At 33.8% G+C, this 24,181-nt stretch overlaps 1 pseudogene; it reads left to right on the forward strand.

The window, feature by feature from the left end:
• The first annotated feature begins 14,322 nt into the window (after nucleotides 1-14,322).
• Nucleotides 14,323-15,156, forward strand: LOC100010011 (60S ribosomal protein L8-like; annotated as a pseudogene).
• Nucleotides 15,157-24,181: the final 9,025 nt, after the last annotated feature.

The raw sequence follows: 24,181 nt of genomic DNA on the forward strand, positions 1-24,181 counted from the left end.
GTTTACTGAATAATTCAGATTATGAAAAGAAATGGTAGAAATTGTACAGAATATATTTGGAGGCTACAAAAATTTGGCATTTCACATCTAGATACATAGTAGTAAGTCATGACCTATTGGGCTTAATTATATATAACAAACTTATTTTCTATTATTTGTGGAATTATAGATGACAAATGCCCATACTAGTAATGAAAAACAGCATATCCAAGTGAACTCATCAAATAAATTGCTAGAACCAGAGAATTTTTATAAAACATATTATTGCTCATAATCACCCAGATAGATATATGATTCATAAAAACTTAAAACAACAATTTTAATTGAAAGCTTATAGTTTCATATAAGATACTCATAATTCTTTAACTGCATGGAGCAAAATCTTTAAAACATGGAAATCTAAGGGAAAAATTGATTAGGTGGCAGGAAAATGAGGTATACAATATCATGTCTGTTGCCAGATTTTCCATAATTATTATTTCAGACAACATAAAGAAAATTATCTTAAATCCTAATAATATTTTTGGCACCAGTTCTGAAACTATTATCTAACAATCTATGAAAACTAGAATAATATTGGAAAAATAATTTGTCTGAGGATCAAGTGTATTAGAACTCTATTTAAAGTATGCAAAAATTTCTTCTTTTCTAAAGGTAATATAAATATTTTTTCATTTACATAAAGTTTTAACTTTATAAAACCCTTTACATACACTATCCCATTTCAACCTTACAGTCACCTCTGAGGTATTAATTTTCCCATTTTACAGGTGAGAAACAAACTCAATGAGCCTTTAAGTGAGAGAGGGATGACATACTGACCAGAGAGAAGTGACAGAAAAGGTTTTAATACTTGATACTACTATTATACATACATAAATATATCAGGGTAGGTAAAGGACAAGAATAATTAAAATTTGCTGAGAATTGTGTTGCAATTAGTTATGAGGAGAATAATCAAAGATAAGTTTTGCTGATTTCAAAATTACAATTATTATATTAAATTATAATTAGATAATTTATGCCTATTTTATTGCTATATTTCAATTATATTGCACATTCAAAAGTATATCACAAACATATCTACACATACAATAGAAGAGACAAGTTATCTTTAGATAGATTAATGAGGATGTTTAAGTTTTTAATAAATGGAAGTGAACAATCAAAGGGGTGATAAATCCAGTTTTGTTCAATATTAGAAAACGGTGAGAGATGACAGATGAAAGGTTCAATTTGAAAAGGACTGTAAAAATCAGTAACATCAATATTAAACTTTTTTTAAAAATATGCATTAGTTTGTTATGTCTCAAAGTATGTTCTAACACCATAACATGAAAGCAGGTTCACATATCCATTAACAAATTATGAAAAGAATTTTATCTCAGTGCTTTTGGTCACAGATAGGCATCACTTTACAATTAGCATATGAAGATCAGTATAAAGGTTTTGACATAATTTGCAGTGTTACACCATTAAAATGATTATTATTTCAAAAATTCCTTTCATTAAAAAACAAAATTTGCTTGCAAACATGATGTAATTATGCATAAAACAATTCCCTTGGAGTTGGGTAAATAGAGGTGAGTAATGTTAGAGGATGCTCTTTCTAAGTAGTGGGACCATTGAAAATATGTACAGTGATCAGATGATCGGTGAATAGCATGGGGTTAGACAAAACTATCAAATGGGTCAAAATCTTGAATGAAGTCAATGGTATTCTTATCATTCAAATTAGGGACTAATCTTCCAATGCACTTACTTCTTCCAAGTTTCTCCATTTACAAGAGGAAGAAATGGTCTCAGATAATAGAAGTTGACATTTATAGAGTATATTATTTGTTATTGTTGTTTTCCCTAATTTAATGCCACTACTTATAAGAGGTTTTAAAATATGGTTTAGATCTCATTCACTCTGTATAATTGCTCAGTGAGGAAAGTACTACAGGAAATATTTTTCTAGGTGGCACCATGGATAGATCACCAAGTCTGCCTCAATAGACCAAAAATCAAATCTGGCTTCAGGCACTTACTAGTTCTTGGACCTTTTGATTCAATTTCCTAATGTATAAAATGGGTACAATAGCACTTAACACCCAGGGTTTCAATAAGGATATGAGATAAATATAAAGCACTTTTCTCATATTGAGCACCATATAAATGTTATTATTATTAGTATTCACATAACATATGAGGAAATTGAAAAATAAAGTTACTTACCTATGGTCTCATATCTTTCTAGGAAGAATCATAGGCACGATTTGAACCCAATTTTTCCCTGACTTCAGGTCCAGAATTATTTCTATTTTTCCCTTCTCTGCAAAATAATATGTAATAAGAGCTGAAAAATATGTGTATATACTAATAAATTCAACTGCATTTCTTCAGAGGCATAAAAGTGCTCTCAAATGATACCTCACAAACCTTGAGAATACCTATTTTGAAATCATCAGATTGAGTCATAACAAATTTGAACAAGATAATGTGACACTTCGGGAAAGGACTCCCAAAGCTATCTAAGCTATTTAAATCCCTCATCTTTGATTGAAGGAACAGAGACTATATTTGTCAGCTAAGGAGCCAGGGTATTGAGATATATGGGAGGATGATTTCCATTAGGTAACAGGAACTAGAAAAAGGTCCCGGTTTCATAGCTCTTGCTGTGGAAACAAAGATAAATTTTGGCATGGGCCTCTATTCACCACTGAAAATGCCCTGAAGGTTAAAAGAAGAGAATATGATGCTTTAGCCAAAAAAATATAAAAGAGTAATAATTTCCATATTTAACTTTGCCCCTTTGCTTGTAATAGCATATCACATATGGCAGGTGCCAAGTTAATGATTATATGTTGAATAGATTGAATAGTGGAAATGGAATTAAACTCGGGATTTCTATTCTTAGATACTCTGCCCCTTGGTTAGACTCTGATGCATTTACTTGATGAAAGAAGTATGAGAGGAAACACACTGGAAGTCTTTCCCAGCTAGATGATGAAGTAACTCCTACATTATTTCTTTGCCTAGTTCTTCACTTCATAAGAAGAAAAAAATATAGCACAAAAGAATGAAAGATGTACATTTAATTTTAGGTAGGGGTAATTAGCAGTTGGAAGTTTACAGCTTGGGGTTACAATTAGTGGAGCTATAAAATGATCTATTGACCCATCATTAGAAAGTCATCAACAGCCCTGAACTATCCCATCTTTACTAATAGTCAGAAAGACATATGCAGAATTCAGTACACATTTCAAAGCATCATTGTTATTTTATTTATTTTTTACTATTTCTTTTTCTTCCTCCACCTCAACTTTCCCTCTAGAAATTCCTTAACTCTACAACTACACAAATGAAATTTTTGATAGGATTTGGACTATAAGAAAAAACCAACAACTGTATTCAGTTCCATACTCTCCTGATATTTGTTTGGTTTCTTTTGCAATTCCAACAGTACAATAAATGTTCCTTGTTTTGAAGGGAATTGGGAAGAAAAACATTTATTATTACATCATCTCTACTCTGATCCAAAATGCTAGTGATACCAAAACCAATTTAGATCTGGAAGGACCTTAAGAGTTCAACTAGTAAAAGTCTTCACTTTCAAGATGCCACACAATAGAAAAGATCTTAAGTAAAAATAGGGGGAAATTTTTCCACTTTAAAGAAATATGCTAGAATATTAGAAATATCTGACCCATAAGCATATTTTCTTAAATCTACAAAAATTTTATAAGCCTTATCTATACAAGATATTTTATGTAAATATTAGAAGTCAATAGCCAGTTTTTTATAAATGACTATTTTCAATAGTCATAAATGAAAATCAAGAGAATACAACAACATCTTGTATAAAAACAAAAAAACATTAAACATTTTAACAAATAAAATTGAAGTTTTTAAAAGAAAAACACTGATGTTTATGGAACATAATGAATAATGATATGTTCTCAGAGTTAGGAAGACCTGGGTTTAAATTCTGTCCCTCACACATACTGAATGCATAGCTCTAGGGAACTCACTTAGCTTCTCTGTGTACAGACAAACTATAAGGCTGTAAACTGCTAAAATGCATTAATAAAAGGAGTTTCCTTCATTAACATAATCAAAAATGCAGTTATCCCCCAAAATATGCATGCATTTATGGAAGTATATATACATTTTGCACTTATGTTTATATGTATACATAAATGTTTGCATACCTATATCCCTATGTATTTCTATAATAGTCTTTTATCTGTTTAAAAACATTTTTTTTAATTGGTAACAAGTGGTACCTTAAAAAAATCTCACTCCATATTTTATACCTTTATATATTTAACTAGAGATAATTTTGGTCTTCTGATTGTTAAACAGTAGAGTATAATTCAATGTGATATAAGCTCAAAAATATATTTGCTATTATATAAAGAATATCCTTAAGCTAGACATCCAGGCAAACATGGCAGCAGTCTAGACACAGGACTCTTCCTCTCCTCACTACCTACTGATATAGACTACCTCAAAAGGCAGAAAAAAAAATTCATGTAAATGAAGGGACTCTACAGTAGGGCACAGCATTGAAGGTACATGGGATTTGGGCATCTCCACATTATTGCAAGAGTTAAAATTAAATCTCAATAATAAAAATATTATATATTAGAAGTTTTATTATATATCATTATAAATCAAGGAATAAAAAGGGTACAAAATAAAGACCACATGCCCATGACTGATCATTCAGTTCAAACACCTGCCTTACCACTACCAAGCTCGGAACAGGAAGTAAAGAGGTGGGACCCTTCACATCCTTGCCTAAAACCCCCTGTCTACAGGAAGTATGTAAAGACATTAAGTCAGTGGGCTCCTGGGAAATGTACTTCTTTTTTTAGGGTAACAGATTTTCAATTATACATTCCCCCTTGAGATCCATGGAAGCCTATTCTCTCCAATAGATCTTTTTGACATAACCAACTTTGAAATTACAATAATTGAGGGATAAAAGGAAAAGAGAACAAAACCAATGATTGCTAGGCACATTGACCAAAAGCCAGTTAGGGGGAAGTCCCCTTTGGCATAAGAGTATACATACAAAACAAATGCATTCAACCCCACACAGCTCAAATCACCACATCCCAAAGTTCACTCTGGATCATCTGGTTCAGCTTATGGTCTGTGGAGGCATCTTCATGGTACCTTCTTCAAACAGTTAACTTTCTGGATTCAGAGAAGTATCATGTTTCTTAACCTAAAATTACTCTCAAAAAGAATTTAAACTTTGCAATTTAGAATAATTATACATCCCCTCCTGAAGATGGTGTGGAAAAACATAGGGATCACTTAGGAATGAATGGCTGAGTTAATGAGGTATATGAATCAATTGGCAAGAGAAATAAAAAAAAAAACAAAAAAATCCAAATTAAAAAAAAGATAATTTCTGGATGAAATATAGACTAACAAAGTCTTTTTTGTAAAAATTCTAATTATAGGAAAATAAATCTATAACAGGTCCTTGAATCAGGGACCAATTAAAATGATTTAAGCAATTATGCATTTACTCAATTAGTAGCTAGGACTATAGAAAGTTTGCTATACCACAAAAGACAGAAAAGGGACTAGATTATAGGAGGCAGGTATGAGCCAAATTTGACATACATGGTAGAATGTAGGTCAAGGAAGACCTGCCTTTGATACATTTTAAACAGCCACAACCTCAAATCGCAAATAAGTTCAAGTCCTTTTGTCATGGCTCAAAATTTTCATCAATAGCATTGGGATTGGTTGGTCTCTTTGACCTTGTGCTTGATTGGCACTATGCAGTTTAGCTTTGGGTTTCTTTGGCACTGTGCAATGGCTCTTTTTGTATTCTCTTGTCCTTGAATCAGACAGAATCATTAAGCAAAGTCCCATATTTTTTTAAACAATCAATGGCATCATTATTATAGTCTAAAGCTTTTTGAGTAAGCATTGACATTATAGCAAATATATTTTAAACTTGTATTAGTGAAAAATGAAAAAAGTTAAAGAAAATCTCAATACTGGTGACATTTGCTTCAAATACAAAAAGGAGAGAAAAAATAAAACTGAAATAGTGTACTGTACATGCAAGCAAAAACAATAATAAGAGAGTTTTAAAATTCAAAAATATAGAGCTTATAATCATTGACACACTATGTCAGCTAAGGAAATCTAGAGTACAAAAGTTTCTTTCACCCCAAAATTAGATCCATTTCCTTTTTAACTTAACCACTGTGTGAGTACAAATGATTTTCAGAATATAACACATTCGACTTCCGGGTAAGCATGGAGGCTAGCTAAACATGGTTTGCTCACTCTTCCTAACATACACCGACAAGAACTACCCCAAAAGAACTTAAGAATCATTTTCAGAGGAGCGGAGAAGCTGGCAAGTGGGGCACAGCATTGAAGGTGAGTGTTATGGGCAATTCACCAGTCTATAAGAGGGTGAAAGGGCTTCCACACAAACACAAGCCAACATAGCCTCCCCAACCCACACCAACAGGGCCAGAGCCAGGGCCAGTGCATGCCGAGACAAATGAGCAAGTAGCACCTCTGAAACAAGGAGAGGACACTTCTGCACCCTTGGGAGCTGACTAGGACAGCAGGGGAACCCTTCCCCCCTCCCCCGCTGAAGGCAGCTAGGCAGAAAACACCAACACGTGAGAGAGCACAGAGGTCAGGTGCTCAGAGCCAGAGTGCCCACCACAGCCAGGGAGTGAGTCAGGAGTGCCTCTGGAACAAACAGGGAGTGTTTTTGGGTCCTTGGGAACTGACTAGGACCACAGGGGACCCACCCCCAAAAGCAGCTAAACTGGAAAATCAGGTGGGCAAGAGAAGGCAGACACTGAGTGCCCCCTGGAGGGAGGCACTGAGAAAAGCCACAAAGGACTGCAGAGAATAGAAAACCTACCTCTGCTCCTTAACTCCATACACAAAGTACTTGTCTAGCTGACTCAGATTTCTGACTAAAGAGGGAACTGAGAACATCCAGAAAAAATGGCTAACTGTGCACAGGAGCCTCAAAATCCCTCTAAGAAATAAAAAAGAAAGCTGTCACCCTCGAAAATTGTTACAGAGGAAAACCCCAGGCTACAGAGGAAATACTGGATGAAACTCAAAGACAAAACCAAAAAAAAATTGTCCACAAGCCCTGGAAGAGTCTCAAATGGAGCTCATCATCAGAAAGATAGAAGCCCTCTGGAAAGAGAAGTGGGAAATGGTTCAAAAAGAAAATCAACAAATTATTTTAGAGAACCAAAAATTACAGCTGAATGCCAAAGGATTGAAGCAGAAAACAAGGCCTTAAGGAACAGAATTGAGCAACTGGAAACCAATGATCTTGCAAAACAGCAAGAATTAATAAAGCAAAGTCAAAAGACTGATATAATACAAGAAAGCATAAAACATCTCACTGACAAGGTGACAGATCAGGAAAACAGAGGAAGGAGAGACAATTTAAGAATCATTGGTCTACCTGAAAAGCCAGAAATAAACAGGAACCTTGACACCATACTACAAGAGATCATCCAAGAAAACTGTCCTGAAATTCTTGAACAAGGGGGCAAAATAAACATTGAAAGAGTTCATAGAACACCCTCTACACTAAATCCCCCAAAATAAACTCCCAGAAATGTAATTGCCAAATTCCAGAGCATTCAAGCTAAGGAGAGAATCCTGCAAGAAATAAAAAAGAAACAATTCAGAAACAAAGGAGCACCAATCAAGATCACACAAGAACTGGCTGCTTCCACACTGAAGGACCACAAGGACTGGAAGACAATATTCAGAAAGTCAAAAAAAACTGGGTCTTCAACCAAGACTCACCTATGCATCAAAACTGAGTATATACTTCCAGGGAAAAGTATGGGCATTCAACAAAATAGAAGATTTACAAGTATTTATAAGGAAAAGATCAGAACTAAGAGGAAAGTTTGACATCCAAACACAAAGATCAAGAGAAACATGAAAAAGTAATTATGAAAGAAAGGGGAAAGGAGAAAAATGCTTCTCTTTTTTCTCTCCTTATAAATTTTTTTTTATTCAAACTCTCTTCCTTAAGGGCTACAATTAGACTAAATTATATACATTGACATATGGGGAAAATGTTATGCGTAACTCTCAAAAATGTTTTCATTATTATAGTAAATAGAAGAATCATTCATAAGAAAAGATTGGGGCATTAAAGTCTATAAAATGATGAGGGGGGAAAGGGTGAGGGAAGATCGATGGTACTAAGAGATACCTTAAGAAATAAAATAAATAGAATAATTTTTATCACACAAAGTCACATGTGAAGGGGAGGGGAAGAATATTCTTATAAGAGGGAGAGGAAGAGAGTGCTAATAGGTGATACCCAAATATTACTCTCAGTGAAATAAATTCTGAGAGGGAAGAACATCTAGACTCATTGGGATCTTAAAGTCTACAGGGCAAGTAAGAAAAGGAACCTAAGGGGGAAGGGGGGAGGGAGCTCAAAAAATAAAAAAGGGCAGGGAAGGAGAGGGATGAGGGTACTTAAAAGACCCTAAACAACAAGAAGGGAACAAAAAGGGAAAGGCCAGAAAGGGAAGCATATAAAGGGAAGGGAATAGGGAGACTGACTAAAAATAAACCACTGGACTAAAAGGACATAGCACAAGAAGAGAGGTCAGAACTAGGAGAGGACATCAAACTGCTAGGGAATTCAAAAGTGACAATCATAACTTTGACTGTGAATGGGATGAACTCACCCATAAAACGTAGACAAATAGAAGAGTGGATTAGAATCCAGAATCCTACCATATGTAGTCTACAAGAGACACATATGAGGCAAGTAGATACTCACAAGGTCAGAATTAAAGGGTGGAGCAAGACCTATTGGACCTCAACTGACAGAAAAAAGGCAGGAGTTGCAATCATGATGTCAGACAAAGCCAAAGTAAAAATAGATCTGATTAAAAGAGATAGGGAAGGTAAATATATGCTGATAAAAGGGAGTATAGATAATGATAAAATATCACTAATCAACATGTATGCACCAAATGTTATAGCACCCAAATGTCTAATGGAGAAACTAGGAGAATTGAAGGAGGAAATAGATAGTAAAACCATACTAGTAGGAGACCTGAACCTTCCACGATCAAATTTAGATTAATCAAATAAAAAAATAAATAAGAAAGAGGTAAAAGAGGTGAATGAATTATTAGCAAAATTAGAATTAGTAGATATATGGAGAAAAATAAATAGGGACAAAAAGGAATACACCTTCCTTTCAGCAGCACATGGCACATTCACAAAGATTGGTCATATACTAGGTCATAAAGACATGTCATAGAACTGCAGAAAAGCAGAAATAATAAACACAACCTTTTCAGATCATAAGGCAATAAAAATAAAAATCATTAAGGGTACCAGAAGAGCTAAATCCAAAACTAATAGGAAATTAAATAATATGATGCTCCAAAATCAACTAGTCAGAGAACAAATCATAGAAACAATTAATAATTTCATTGAAGAAAATGACAATGATGAGACATCCTTTCAAACTCTATGAGATGCAGCCAAAGCAGTACTCAGGGGAAAAGTTATATCCTTGAGTTCATATATTAACAAATTAGGGAGGGCAGAGATCAAGGAATTGGACATGCAAATCAAAAAATTTGAAAGCGAACAAATTAAAAATCCACAGAAGAAAACCAAATTAGAGATCCTAAAAATCTAGGGAAAAAATAATAAAATTGAAAGTGACAGAACTATTGAACTAATAAATGAGACTAGAAGTTGGTATTTGGAAACAAAAAACAAAATAGACAAAATACTGGTCAGTCTAATAAAACAGAGGAAAGAAGAAAATCTAATTAAAAGGATTAGGGATAGAAAGGTAGAACTCACCTCCAATGAAGAGGAAATAAAGGCAATCATTAGAAACTCTTTTGCCCAATTATATGGAAATAAATGTGCCAATCTAGGTGATATGGATGAATATTTACAAAAATATAAACTGCCTAGATTAACAGAAGAAAAAATAGCATTCTTAAGCAATTCCATATCAGAAAAAGAAATTAAACAGGCCATCAGAGAACTCCCCCCCCAAAAATCCCGAGGGCCTGATGGATTCACAAGTTAATCCTATCAAACATTCAAAGGACAGCTAATCCCAATACTATACAAATGATTTGACATAATAAGCAAAGAGGGAATTCTACCAAATTCCTTTCATGACACAAAGATGGTACTGATGCCAAAGCCAGGCAGTCTAAAAACAGAGAAAGAAAACTACAGACCAATCTCCTTAATGAACATAGATGTAAAAATCTTGAACAGGATACTAGCAAAAAGACTTCAGCAAGTCATCACAAGGGTTATTCACTTTCATCAGGTAGGATTTATACCAGGAATTCAAGGATGGTTCAATATAAGGAAAACCATCCACATAATTGACCATATCTATAAGCAAACAAACAAAAATCACATGGTTATCTCAACGGACACAAAAAGCCTTTGACAAAATACAACACCCTTTTCTATTAAAAACACTAGAAAGTATAGAAATGGAAGGATCCTTCCTAAAAATAACAAACAGTATCTATCTAAAACCACCAGCAAACATCATCTGCAATGGAGATAAACTAGATGCATTCCCAATAAGATTAGGAGTGAAACAAGGATGCCCCTTATCACCTTTATTATTCAAAATTGTACTAGAAACACTATCAGTAGCAATTAGAAAAGAAAAAAAAATTAAGGGTATTAAAATTGTCAATGAGGAGGCCAAGTTATCTCTGTTTGTGGATGATATGATGGTCTACTTAAAAAATCCTAGAGAATCAACTAAAAAAGATAGTGGAAATAATCAACAACTTTATCAAAGTAGCCGAATACAAAATAAACCCACTTAAGTCATCAGCATTTCTGTACATCTCCAACACATTGCATCAGCAGGAATTAGAAAGAGAAATTGAATTTAAAATAACCCTAGACAATATAAAATACTTGGGAATCTATCTGCTGAGACAAACACAGGAACTATATGAACACAACTATAAAACACTTTCCACACAACTAAAACTAGATCTGAGCAATTGGAAAAACATTAACTGCTCATGGGTAGGATGAGCCAATATAATAAAAATGACCATCCTACCCAAACTTGTCTACCAATTGAATGCCATACCCATTGAACTTCCAAAAAACTTTTTTTTAATGAATTAGAAATAAACATGACAAAGTTCATTTGGAAGAACAAAAGATCAAGGATATCCAGGGAAATAATGAAAAAAAATGCAAAGGAAGGTGGTCTTGCAGTCACAGATCTCAAACTATATTATAAAGCAGTGGTCATCAAGACAATTTCGTACTGGCTAAGAGACAGAAAGGAGGATTAGTAGAATAGACTTGGGGTCTATTCAGCAAGGTCTCAGCAAGACAGTCTATGACAAACCCAAAGACCCTAGTTTTGGGGACAAAAATCCACTATTTTATAAAAACTGCTGGGAAAACTGGAAGACAGTGTGGGAGAGATTAGGATTGGATCAACACCTCACACCCTACCCCAAGATTAACCCAGAATGGGTGAATGACTTGAACATAAAGAAGGAAACTATAAGTAAATTAAGTGAACACAGAATAGTATACATGTAAGACCTTTGGAAGGGAAAGATTTTAAAACCAAGCAAGACTTAGAAAGAGTCACAAAATGTAAAATAAATAATTTTTACTACATCAAATTAAAAAGTTTTTGTACAAACAAAACCAATGTAACTAAAATCAGAAGGGAAGCAACAAATTAGGAAACAATCTTCATAACAAAAACCTCTGACAAAAGTTTAATTAATCAAATTTATAAAGAGCTAAACCAATTGTACAAAAAAATCAAGCCATTCTCCAATTGAAAAATTAGGCAGTTTTCCATTAAAGAAATTAAAACTATTAAGAAGCACATTAAAATGTGTTCTAAATCTCTTATAATCAGAGAGACACAAATCAAAACAACTCTGAGGTACCACCTCACACCTAGAAGATTGGCTAACATGACAGCAAAGGAAAGTAATGAATGCTGGAGGGGATATGGCAAAGTTGGGACATTAATTCATTGCTGGTGGAGTGGTGAATTGATCCAACCATTCTGGAGGGCAATTTGGAACTTTGCCCAAAGGGCAATAAAAGAATGTCTGCCTTTTGATCCAGCCATAGCACTGCTGGGTTTGTACCCCAAAGAGATAATAAGGAAAAAAATGTACAAGAATATTCATAGCTGTGCTCTTTGTGGTGGCAAAAAACTGAAAAATGAGGGGATCCCCTTCAATTGGAGATTGGCTGAACAAATTGTAGTATATGTTGGTGATGCAATACTATTGTGCTAAAAGGAATAATAAAGTGGAGGAATTCCATGGAGACTGGAACAACCCCCAGGAATTAATGCAGTGTGAAAGGACCAGAACTAGGAGAACATTGTATACAGAGACTGATACACTGTGGTTCAATTGAACGTAATGGATTTCTCCACTAGTGTCAATGCAATGTCTCTGAACAATCTGTAGGGATCTATGAGAAAAAAACATATTACATAAGCAGAGGTCAAACTGTGATAGTAAAAACACTGAGGAAAAGCAACTGCTTGACTACAGGGGTTGAGGGAATAAGATTGAAGAGAGACTCTAAATGAATACCTTAATGCAGATACCAACAACATGAAATGGGTTTGGACCAAGGACACATGTGACACCCAGTGGAATTGCACATCGGCTATGGGGGGGGTAAGGGGAGTTAAGAAAAAAAATGGTCTTTGTTTCTAATGAATAATGTTTGAAAATGACCAAATAAAAATATTGTTTAAATAAATAAAAAAAGAATATAACACATTCACAGAGGGCCTGCTCTCCCCTCTCAGACTTCTGACAGGAAAGGGAAGGAAAAACCACAATAGTGATGGTAAAAATCATCTAGGTAAAACAAGTTCCCAACACCAAGAAAAACAAGAAGAAGGCATTGACCCTGGATACTTTTTATGGAGAAAAAATTCAGACTACAAAGGAAATAGTAGAATAGGAAAAACAAATAAATGCACCAAAACCTTCCAAAAAATGGAAATTGGTCTCAAGCACTTGAGGAATTTCATGTGGAGCTCATGAAAAAGATGGGAAGTCTTCTGAAAAGAAAAGTGGGAAATAGTTCAAAAAGAAAATAACTCTTTAAAGGACAAGAACTCCTAATTGCAGAAACAGCTGGAAGTCACGAAAAGCAGGATAGACCAAACTGAAAAGGCAAATCACAAGATTATAGCAGAAAACCAGTCTTTAAAGATTAGAATTAGACAATTGGAAGTCAATGATCATGCAAAACAGCACACATTAATAAAGCAAAATCAAAAGAATGACAAAATAGAAGAAAATATAAAATATCTCACTGACAAATTGACATCAAGAAAACATATCACAAAGAGACAATTCGAGAATCACTGATCTAGCTGAGAACCAGGTTCAAAGAGAAATCTTGATATGATACTACAAAGGAATTATCCAAGTAAACTGTCCTCATGGTCTTGAGTGAGGGGGCAAAATAGACATTGAAAGGGTTAATAGAATACCTTCTACACTAAATCCTCAAAAGACAACTCCCAGGAATGTTATTGCAAAATTCAGGAGCTTCCAAGCTAAGGAGAAAAATTTACAAAAAGCCAGAAAGGGACAAATAAGATATCAAGGAGCACCGGTCAGGATTATACAAGATCTGGCATCTTCCACACTAAAGGACTGCAAGGCTTGGAATATGGTAATCAGAAAAGCAAGAGAATTGGTTCTTCAACCAAGGATCACCTACCCATCAAAACTGACTATATACATCCAGGAGAAAGTATGGGCATTCAACAAAATAGAAGATTTTCAAGTATTTGTGAAGAAAAGAACAGAACTAAGGGGAAATTTTGATATCCGAACGAAAAAAAAATGAAGAGAAACATGAAAAGGTAAATAAAAAAGAGAGGGGAAAGAGGAAAAAATGTTTGATTGATTTTTTTAAACTTTCTTCTTTATGGACTTCAATAAGATAAAATTGTTTACATTACTATGTGGGAAATGTTATTTGTAACTGTCAAAAATTTTATTCACTATTATAGTAATTAGAAGAATCATTCACAGGAAGAAATGGGGGTAATAAGTGGTATAAGATGATATGCAATAAAAGAAAATCAGAGGGCAGCAAAGAAGATGGCACCAAGATAAACTTGAAGAAATAAGATAAATAGGATAATCTATATCACACAAAGAGGCACATGGGAAGGGGAGTGGAAGAATACTCTTATAAGAAGGAGAGGAAGAGCTTTCTAGCAAGTCCAAACCCAGATGGCATGAGATGGGTCGGGTGATTCGTGGTCAGAGGAAGGGTGCAAGCTCTGTCTTCTGAGCTCATGTGAAGCAATGAAAAGGGGCCACCAAGCTCTGGGCCATAGACTTTGCTGAGAGGCATGCTTACATCAAGGGTATTGTAAAGGACATAATCCAGGTAGAGGGGCTCTTCTTGCAAAAGTAGCTTTCAGGGATCCATACTGATTTAAAAAGAGGACAGAGTTGTTCATTGCTGCTGAAGGCATTCATACTGGCCAGTTTGTATACTGTGGTAAGAAACCTCAACTCAACATTTGCAATGTCCTCCCAGTTGACACTATGCCTGAAGGAACTATTGTGTGCTGTCTTGAAGAAAAGCCTGCTGACCGGGGTAAGCTTGCCCGTGCATCCGGAAACTATGCTACAGTTATTTCACACAATCCCGAAACTAAGGAAACACAGGTGAAGCTACCTTCAGGCTCTAAGAAAGTGATCTCCTCTGCAAACAGAGCCATAGTTGGTGGTGTTGCTGGTAGAGGTCTTATTGATAAACCCATCCTTAAGGCAGGTTGTGCCTACCACAAATATAAGGCCAAGAGAAACTGCTGGCCTCAAGTCAGGGCTGTGGCCATGAAGCCTGTGGAACATCCCTTCGGAGGAGGTAATCACCAGCATATTGGAAAACCATCCACCATTCAAAGAGATGCCCCAGCTGGACGAAAGATTACTCTCATCACTGCCCGGCATACTGGTCGACTCTGGGGTACCAAGACTGTACAGGAAAAGGAGAACTAAAGTACAGAATCCTGACAATAAAAATTATTTTGGAAGTTGAAAAAAAAAAGGAGGAGAGGAAGAGTGTGTTAATAGGTAATACTTAAACTTTACTCTCAGTGAAATCAGTTTTGAGAGGTAAGAGCATCTAGATCCATTGGTATATCAAATTCTATCTTACCCTATAGGGAAAGTGAGAAGGGAAAACTAGTGTGGGGAGAGGGGTGGGGAGTGCAAAACAGGAGGGGAAAGAGAGGGGGGAGGGAACTTAACAGGCCCTAAAAAATAATAAGGGAACAAAAAGGGAGGGGCAGAAAGGGAAGCATATTAAGGGTGGGGATTAGGAGAACTGATTAAATCAAACTGCTCATTTAAAAAGGATATAGCAAAAGAGGAAATGGCAGAACTAAGAGAGGATATCAAAATGTTGGGGAATACACAAGTGGCAATCATCACTTTGAATGTGAATGGGATGAACTCACCCATGAAACAAAAACAAATAGCAGAGTGGATTAGAAACCAAAATTCAACAATGTTGTCTACAAGAAACACTTATGAAGCAGGTAGATACTCACAAGATTAGAATCGAAAGTTGGAGCAAAATCTATTGGCCCTCAACTGAGAAAAAGAAGCCAGGAATTGCAATCATGAAATCTGACAAAGCCAAAGTAAAAATAGATGGAAATTACATACTGATAAAAGACAGTATAGACAATGAGGAAATATCAGTAATCCACATGTATGCAGCAAATGGTATAGCATCCAAATTTCTGAAGGAGAAACTAGTGGAGTTGAAGGAGGAAAAAGATAGTAAAACTATACTAGTGGGAGACTTGAACTTACCACTATCAATTCGAGATAAATCAAACCAAAAAATAAATAAGAAAGAGGTAAGAGAAGTGAATGAAATCTTGGAAAAATTAGAGTTAGTAGATATAAGAAGAAAAATAAATATAGACAAAAAGGAATACTCCCTCAGCAGCACATGGTCCATTCACAGAGATGGACCATGTACTAGGTCATAAAGACATGGCAAACAAATACAGAAAAGCAGAAATAATAAATGCAACATTTTCAGATAATAATGCAATAAAAACAATAATAAGTAAGGGTTCATGGAGAGTTAAAATTAATTAGAAATTAAATAATATTATTGTATAAAACTGGTTAAAGAAGAAATCTTAGAACCAATTAATTTCATTGAAGAAAATGACAACTATGAGACATCCTTTCAAAATCTATGGGATACAGCCAAAGAAGTACTTAGGGGGAAATTTATATCCTTGAGTTCATATATTAACAAATTAGGGAGAGCAGAGGTCAATGAATTGAACTTGCAAAAAAAAAAACTTGAAATTGAACAAAGTAAAAATCTCCAAATGAAAACTAAATTAAAGATCCTAAAAATTAAGGGAGAAATTAATAAAATTGAATGTGAAAGAACTATTTAACTAATACATAAGACTAAAACCTGGTATTTTGAAAAGACAAACAAAAGAGACAAAATACTGGTCAATCTAATAAAAAAAGGAAAGAAGAAAACCAAATAAAAAGTATTCAAGATGAAAAGGGAAACCTCACCTCTAATGAAGAGGAAATTAAGGCAATAATTAAAAACTCTTTTGCCCAATTATATGGCAATAAATGTGGCAATCTAGGTGATGTGGATGAATATTTATAAAAAATATGAACTGCCTAGATCAATAGAAGAAATAGAATTCTTAAACAATCCCATATCAGAAAAGGAAATTGAACAAGTCATCAAAGAACTCCTTAAGAAAAAATCCCTAGTGCCTGTTGGATTCACAAGTGAATTCTATCAAAATTCAAAGAACAACTAATGCCAATATTATACAAATTATTTGACAGAATAAGCAAAGTAGGAGTTCTATCAAATTCCTTTTAGGACACAAAGATGGTACTGATTCCAAAGCCAGGCAAATCCAAAACAGAGAAGGAAAACTATAGACCAATCTTTTTAATGAACATAGATATAAAAATCTTAGCAAAAAGACTCCAGCAAGTGATCACAAGGGTTATGCATTATGATCAGGTGAGATTTATACCAGGAATGCAAGGATGGTTCAATATAAGGAAAACCATCCACATAATTGACCATATAAACAAACAAACCAACAAAAATCACATCATAATCTCAATAGATGCAGAAAAAGCCTTTGACAAAATACAACACTGATTCCTATTGAAAACATTAGAAAGTATAAGAATAAAAAGGTCTTTCCTAAAAATAATAAACATTATGTATCTAAAACCATCAGCAATATGCAATGGGGATAAACTAGATGCATTCTCAATAAAATCAGGATTGAAATAAGGATGCCCATTATCACCTTTATTATTTAGCAATGTATTAGAAACACTAGCAGTAGCAATTAGAGAAGAAAAATAATTTGAAGGCATTAAAATTGGCAATGAGGAGACCAAGCTATCACTCTTTGCAGACGATATGATGGTCTACTTAAAGAATCCTAGGGAATCATCTAAAAAGCTAGTAGAAATAATCAACAGCATTAGCAAAGTTGCAGGATACAAAATAAACCCACATAAGTCATCAGCATTTCTATATAACTCCAACACATCTCCGCAGCAAGAATTAGAAAGAGAAATTCCATTAAAATCACCCTAGAGCAATTTGGAACTATGCCCAAAGATCACTAAAAGGCTGTCTTCCCTTTGATCCAGTCATAGCACTACTTGGTTTATACCTCAAAGAGATAATAAGGGAAAAGACTTGTACAAGAATATTTATAGCTGCACTCTTTGTGGTGGCAAAAATTGGAAAATGAGGGGATGCCCTTCCATTGGGGAATGGCTGAACAAATTTTAGTATATTTTGGTGATGGAATACTATGGTGCTCAATGGAATAATAAAGTGGAAGAATTCCATGGGAACTGGAATGACCTCCAGAAATTGATTCAGAGAGAAAGGAACAGAACCAGGCGAACATTGTACACAGAGACTGATACACTGTGGTAGAATTGAATGTAATGGACTTCTCCATTAGTGGCAATCCAGTGATCCTGAACAAGTCAGAGGGAATTATGAGAAAGAACACTATCCACATGCAGAGAAAAAAAACTGTAGGAGTAGAAACACTGAAGAAATCTGCTACTTGATTACATGGATCGATGTGGATATGATTGGACATGTAGATTCTAAATGATCACCTTTGTGCAAACATCAACAACATGGAAATAGGTTTTGATCAAGCACACATGTAAAACCCAGTGGAATTGTGTGTTGGCTATGGGAATGGGTGGTGGGAGGGTTTGTATGATTCTTGTAACCAAGGAACAATGTTCAAAATTGATTAATTAGATAAAATTTTCAAAAAAAAAAAGAATTCCCTTCAAAGAACCCAAGTAAAAGATGAAGAAAGATAGGATAAGGCCAAATAATCTGATTCACCATTAACATCATCCTGATTACATGTATTCTGTTCAGGATTAAGTTGAACCAGTCTAATTTTACAGATTCAGCATTACAAGAAATTATAGAATATAACACCTAAATTTAAAAACACTGTCCCCTGCTTCTTCTACAGTCATTGTGGTAACCAGGAAATCTAGGCTAGGAATTTAGGAATGCATTACCCAAGTCTACCAGGAGTTAAAGCATACTTCAGTGTATAAAGGGTTGGTTGAAGCTGCTGAAGAAGAAAAAAAGAATTATGTAATGATGGTGGTGGGAAGGAAAAGAGAATACCCCAGTGTTACTTAGGTATAGCATCCTAGTTCTTCCTCACAACAATCCCAGACATCACCTGAATAAACTCAGTAAAGCGCCTACCTCAAGACCACAGTTCAGAATAATATGTCATACTAAATGAGATCCAAATATCAAGATAATTTAATGTAATCATTCACATAGGAAAATTCAAGTGAATGAAGAAGACACATTGTCCAGATAATAATATACAGGTAGATGTCTATTGGACTGGCTCATTGAACTGGTTTGTTGATACATGTACTTTGGACATGCACTACAGATTAATGAATTTTGTCAAGGATTGAATAAGAGAAAACAAGCAGACTGGCTTACATTTCTTAAAATATTAGCTATGTGCAATGATCACAAGGTATTCTCTGACACAAAAGGCCATTCATGCAACAAAAATGTTTTTTTGATAATGTCATTTATTTGGAAATCTTGGAATACTATAATTATCAAAGAACCAAAATTCCATATGACCCAAAGATTAATAGAGATTTTCATGAAGGACATAGGTAAACAATAACATTTTATCAATGAATGTTTAAGCAAGATTTAGAGTTAATTATATTGTCCAAAATATCTAGGAGGAATAAAGGCAACCTGAATATGAAAAAATAAGGATTTTGCAAAATGCCTGGGAGAAAAATAGGCAAGCTGGATATAAAAAGTAAGAAATAACTAAGAGAAAACACATGTTTTCAGTTTTATCCCTTTTTATCCCTGATAAAAGACTATAGTAATAACTTCAGTCTACAGGCACTTATGAGAGTGCATGGTCAAAATTCATACAGGTTAAGAAGCTATTTTGGATATGCCATACACCAGTGGATATAGATAGTGACCCTATTTGTGGTTGCACAAATGATTTTACATAGTCAAATGAAGTCTTGTGAAGAATATGTAGTATAATATTTTATACTAAAATACAACTGGGCTACATTAAAAAGAAGTATATTGTCAAGAGAGCTGATTAATCCATTTAATTCTGGTCTGATTAAGACACATTTTGATTATAATGATGTCATAGATATCACATTTAGGATGAATTTAGGTAAATTGGAGAGTATCCAGAGGTCAGAAACAGGATACTAAGGGGGAAAATATTTTTATGTTGAAAAAACTAAGATTATCCTCAAGAACAAAACAATCAGAGAGGATGTGATAGCTGAATTCAAGAATTTGAAGCACTGTCAGGTAGGAGAGAGATAAAATTTATTAGGCCTGGCCCTTTTAAAAATGCATTAAAGAGAGCAAATATAAATTCAGAAAGTTTATAGTACCATTTTGCTACTACTGTGTAAAATCTAAAATACACTAAAATCATGAAGTTTGTAATTTCATTTAAAATATCTTTGTTATTTATGTGTGATCATATTCATATTTGTTGATTCATAGTAAGTTATTAAAATAAAATAAAAATAGTAAAGTTAAATACTGAAAATATATCAATCTATAACATAGGATAAAAATTATGCTGAAATCTGCTAACCATTTTGCCTTTTATATAGACACTCAACTTCATGTCATAGGTATATAATCCCTTGCCTATATAATAAAGGGGTGGTTTACACTATGTGATGTTTAATTTATCTTTATCTCTGAGTTTTATAGAGCAGTGGTCATCTCTGGCAACTATTTCAACAATTATAGAACTGTTATTTCTTATATGATTATTCAGTTTGCTAATAACTATGGCTCTCTTACTATAAATCACACAATTGTGATTTAAAGTATTAATTAACAAAATGACTATAAGCTATTTTTTTTCCTTTCAGAACATCTTGGAGGCAACATAGAAGCCAACATTTCTCAGACTTCGAAGATAAATCTTAGGGCTTTGACTGAGTCATAGAGAAATTATGGAACTTCCATACTTCTTATGAAAGTTGTTATGACTTGTGTGTGTGTGTATATATATATATATATATATATATATATATATATATATATGAGGCTGTATAGTATAATAAAAACAATACCACCTTTGAGAGTAGGGAGTAACTAAATATGACATGGTATTCAAAAAAATCAGGGCATAAAAATACACTGAGAATCTTTAATGGGGATCTTTAATGCAAGTCTCTCTGACAAAGGATTCATTTCTCAAATAGATAGAGAACAGAGCTAAATATATACAAAACATTTCCCAAAAGACAAATGGTCAAAGGATATGAAGACAATTCTCTGAAGAAATTAAAACTATCTTTAGTTAAACCAAAAAAAAAATCCAAATAACTAATTGTTAAAGAAATGCAATATAGAATAACTGCAAAGTAACACCACATACCCATTAGACTGGCTAATGTGACAAATGTAGAAAATGATAAATGTTAGAAGGGATGTGGAAAAATTTGGACACTAATACAACTCTAGTGGAGCTGCAAACTGATACAACCATTCTGAAGAACCATCTGGAAAGATGCCCAAAGGATCATCACATTGTTCAGACCCTTTGACTCAGCAATCTCAATAGTTGTCAATATCCCAAAGACATCACAGATAGGGGAAAAGAACCCTTGTGTACAAAATTATTTATAGCAGCTCTTTTTGTGATGGCAAAGAACTAGAAACTGAAGGAATGTTCATAACTTAGCAAGTTGTGATATATGCTTTTATTGGAATACTGTTGTGTTATAAGAAATGACAAATAAGATGATCAAAAAAAAAATCCTGGAAAGACATATGAAGTGATATAATGTGAACTGAGCAGAAGAAGGAAAGTGTAGTACACAGAAACAAAAATAATATATCATGATCAATTATGAATGACTTAAATATGTTCAACAAGGCAACAATCCAAGACAACTCTGAAAGACTTATGACAATAAAAGGCATCTACTGTAATAAATGGTATAGATTCTGAATGAAAATTGAAGCATACCATTCTTTACTTTATTTCCTCTAAGAAATTTTCTCTACTGTAGGCAATATGTGTGTTCTTTTACAATGTGAAGGTTATAGAAATATGTATTATATGATAATATATGTACAATATATAAAAATGATAGACCAATTTCCCTAATAAATATTAGTGCAAGATATTAAATAAAATAGTGGCTAGAAGATAACAGCAGTAATTCATGAGGATCATCAGACATTAAGACTTGTGGGTTTTATCATAAGAATTCAGAATTGATTCAATATTAGGAAAATGAACAGCTTAAATGACCATATCAATAACAAAACCAATAGAAACCTTGCAATTATTTTAATAGTTGGAGAAAATTATTTTGTCAAAATATAATACCCTTTCCTTTTTAAAAATTTAAAAATATTTATATAATACAATTTTTAATAATCATTTTCTAACTTTTCAAAATCCACATTCACTCTGTCCCAGACCATCCTTCTCCCTAAGATGGAAAATAATATGATATAGGTTGAATATGTATCAGACAATACATATTACCAAGTTTATCATGTTGTAAAAGAAGACACGTTTTGCTTACATTAGAGAAAAATATATGGAAGAAATAAAATGAAAAATGTTATGCTTTTATGGAAATGAATACCTTTTTTTTCATCATGACTCCCTTGAAATTGACCTGGATATTTGCATTGCTGATAAAAATTAAATCATTCACATTTGATTGCTGTAAATTATTGCCTTGAAACAATCCTGAAAAATCCTGAATAAATCCTGAATAAAGTCAAATCAACAAGAATTCAAGTCTCTACAATGTGTAAGGCACTATTCTAAGTACTAGGGATACAAAGAAAGTCAAATTTCCTTCAATGAAATAATAATCTAGTAAGATATATGTATATATATAGATAGATATAGATATAAACATCTGTGTACAAACAATATATGGAGGATTAATTACGAAAGATGTCAAATGGTAGATAGTAAATCAAGATTAACAAGAAAGACTTCCAGAAGAAGTTGAGAGTTTAACTGGGATATAAAGGAAGCTGGGCAATCTAAAAGGAAAGATGGAGGGAAACAAATCCAGTCATGTGAGACAGCATGAGAAATTGCCTAAGTAACTCTAATGTCTTATGTTGGGAAGAACAAGGAGGCAATAGAATTTGTGTATATGAATTGGAATTAGATAGATAGATATAGATAGAGAGATAGATAGATAGAGAGATAGATAGATAGATAGATAGATAGATAGATAGATAGATAGATAGATAGATAGATAGATATAAAACTGAAACACTTTGAAGAGAGCGGGCTTTAAAGCAATTTATGACAAATGAAAGATTTTTGTATACAATCTTAGAGGAGATAGGAAATGAAAGTATTGTTTTTCCATTTAATAGATTAAAAAAATGAGATTCAAGGAATTGAATTTACCTTTTCAGAACCACACTGTTATTAAATAGAAGAATGGAGATTAAATCCCAAATCTGAACTTTTTCCACTCTCCCAGGTTTGCAAGAAGTCAGTTACTGAAGTTGCCAAAATTTTAGAGTGAGAACTGAGACTGAAAATTTTATGGTGAGCTTAACATAACATTTGGTCACAGCCTATTAAGCCACTATTCCCAACAGCATCATACTATAATTCATAGTCATTCCATACAGATTCTCAGGTTTAGATTTCTTTTTTTCTGAGATACCAACATAATTCTGACTTTCATTGTCCACCATGAAGGTCAGTGATGCTAACATGAGATTGTGCCGTGGGTTTTTATGATGGAGTTTCATTAAATGGAATACATAGTGTCCCTTAAGTCACTTCTTTTTGCCTAAAGGAGACATTGCTTCAGGATCAGGTTCAGAAATTTCAAAGTGAGACAGTCAGTTTTTTCTGAAATAAAATGTTTAAAAATAGCAATAGCAATCTAATGATTAGTTGTGCTGAGGAGAATAAATATATGAGGTATGGAGATTCATTCAAGTTTCTAGCTAGCTATACTTATGTTAACTCTTGACTATATGATCTCAAATTGATTCAAAAAGCAAATGGGAGCTAGCTCTTTTGCCACCTTCAATGACAACCCAAATAAAACCTATTTGGATTAGAGAGGGGAAGCTTACACTGCAGAATTCAAGACTTATATTAGATAAGGGAAAGATTTAGGTTAGATAGAAGAAAGGTCATTGTGCAGGGAATTCTTGATCAAGTATGAGTTGGATTAAATAATCTTTCCAAATCAGAGATACTATAACTCTATTACTTTTTAAATTGTACTATAAAAGAACAACTAAGAGTATTCTTTAATACTTCATATGAAATATTTTAAAACCTATGTAATCTTAATATGTATGTGTGTGCATATGTGTTTGTGAAAAAGATGAGCTGGCCACCTTCTAAGAGTCAAGGATAATCTACACAACCCTTCAATGTCCTTAAGATATGTGGATAAAGAAAGCGAACAAGTCCCCCCCACTGAAAATTGGGTGGATTTCCTTATGATGAATTTAA

The sequence above is a fragment of the Monodelphis domestica genome, chromosome 6 (assembly GCF_027887165.1).
Source record: "Monodelphis domestica isolate mMonDom1 chromosome 6, mMonDom1.pri, whole genome shotgun sequence".
Lineage (NCBI taxonomy): Eukaryota > Metazoa > Chordata > Mammalia > Didelphimorphia > Didelphidae > Monodelphis > Monodelphis domestica.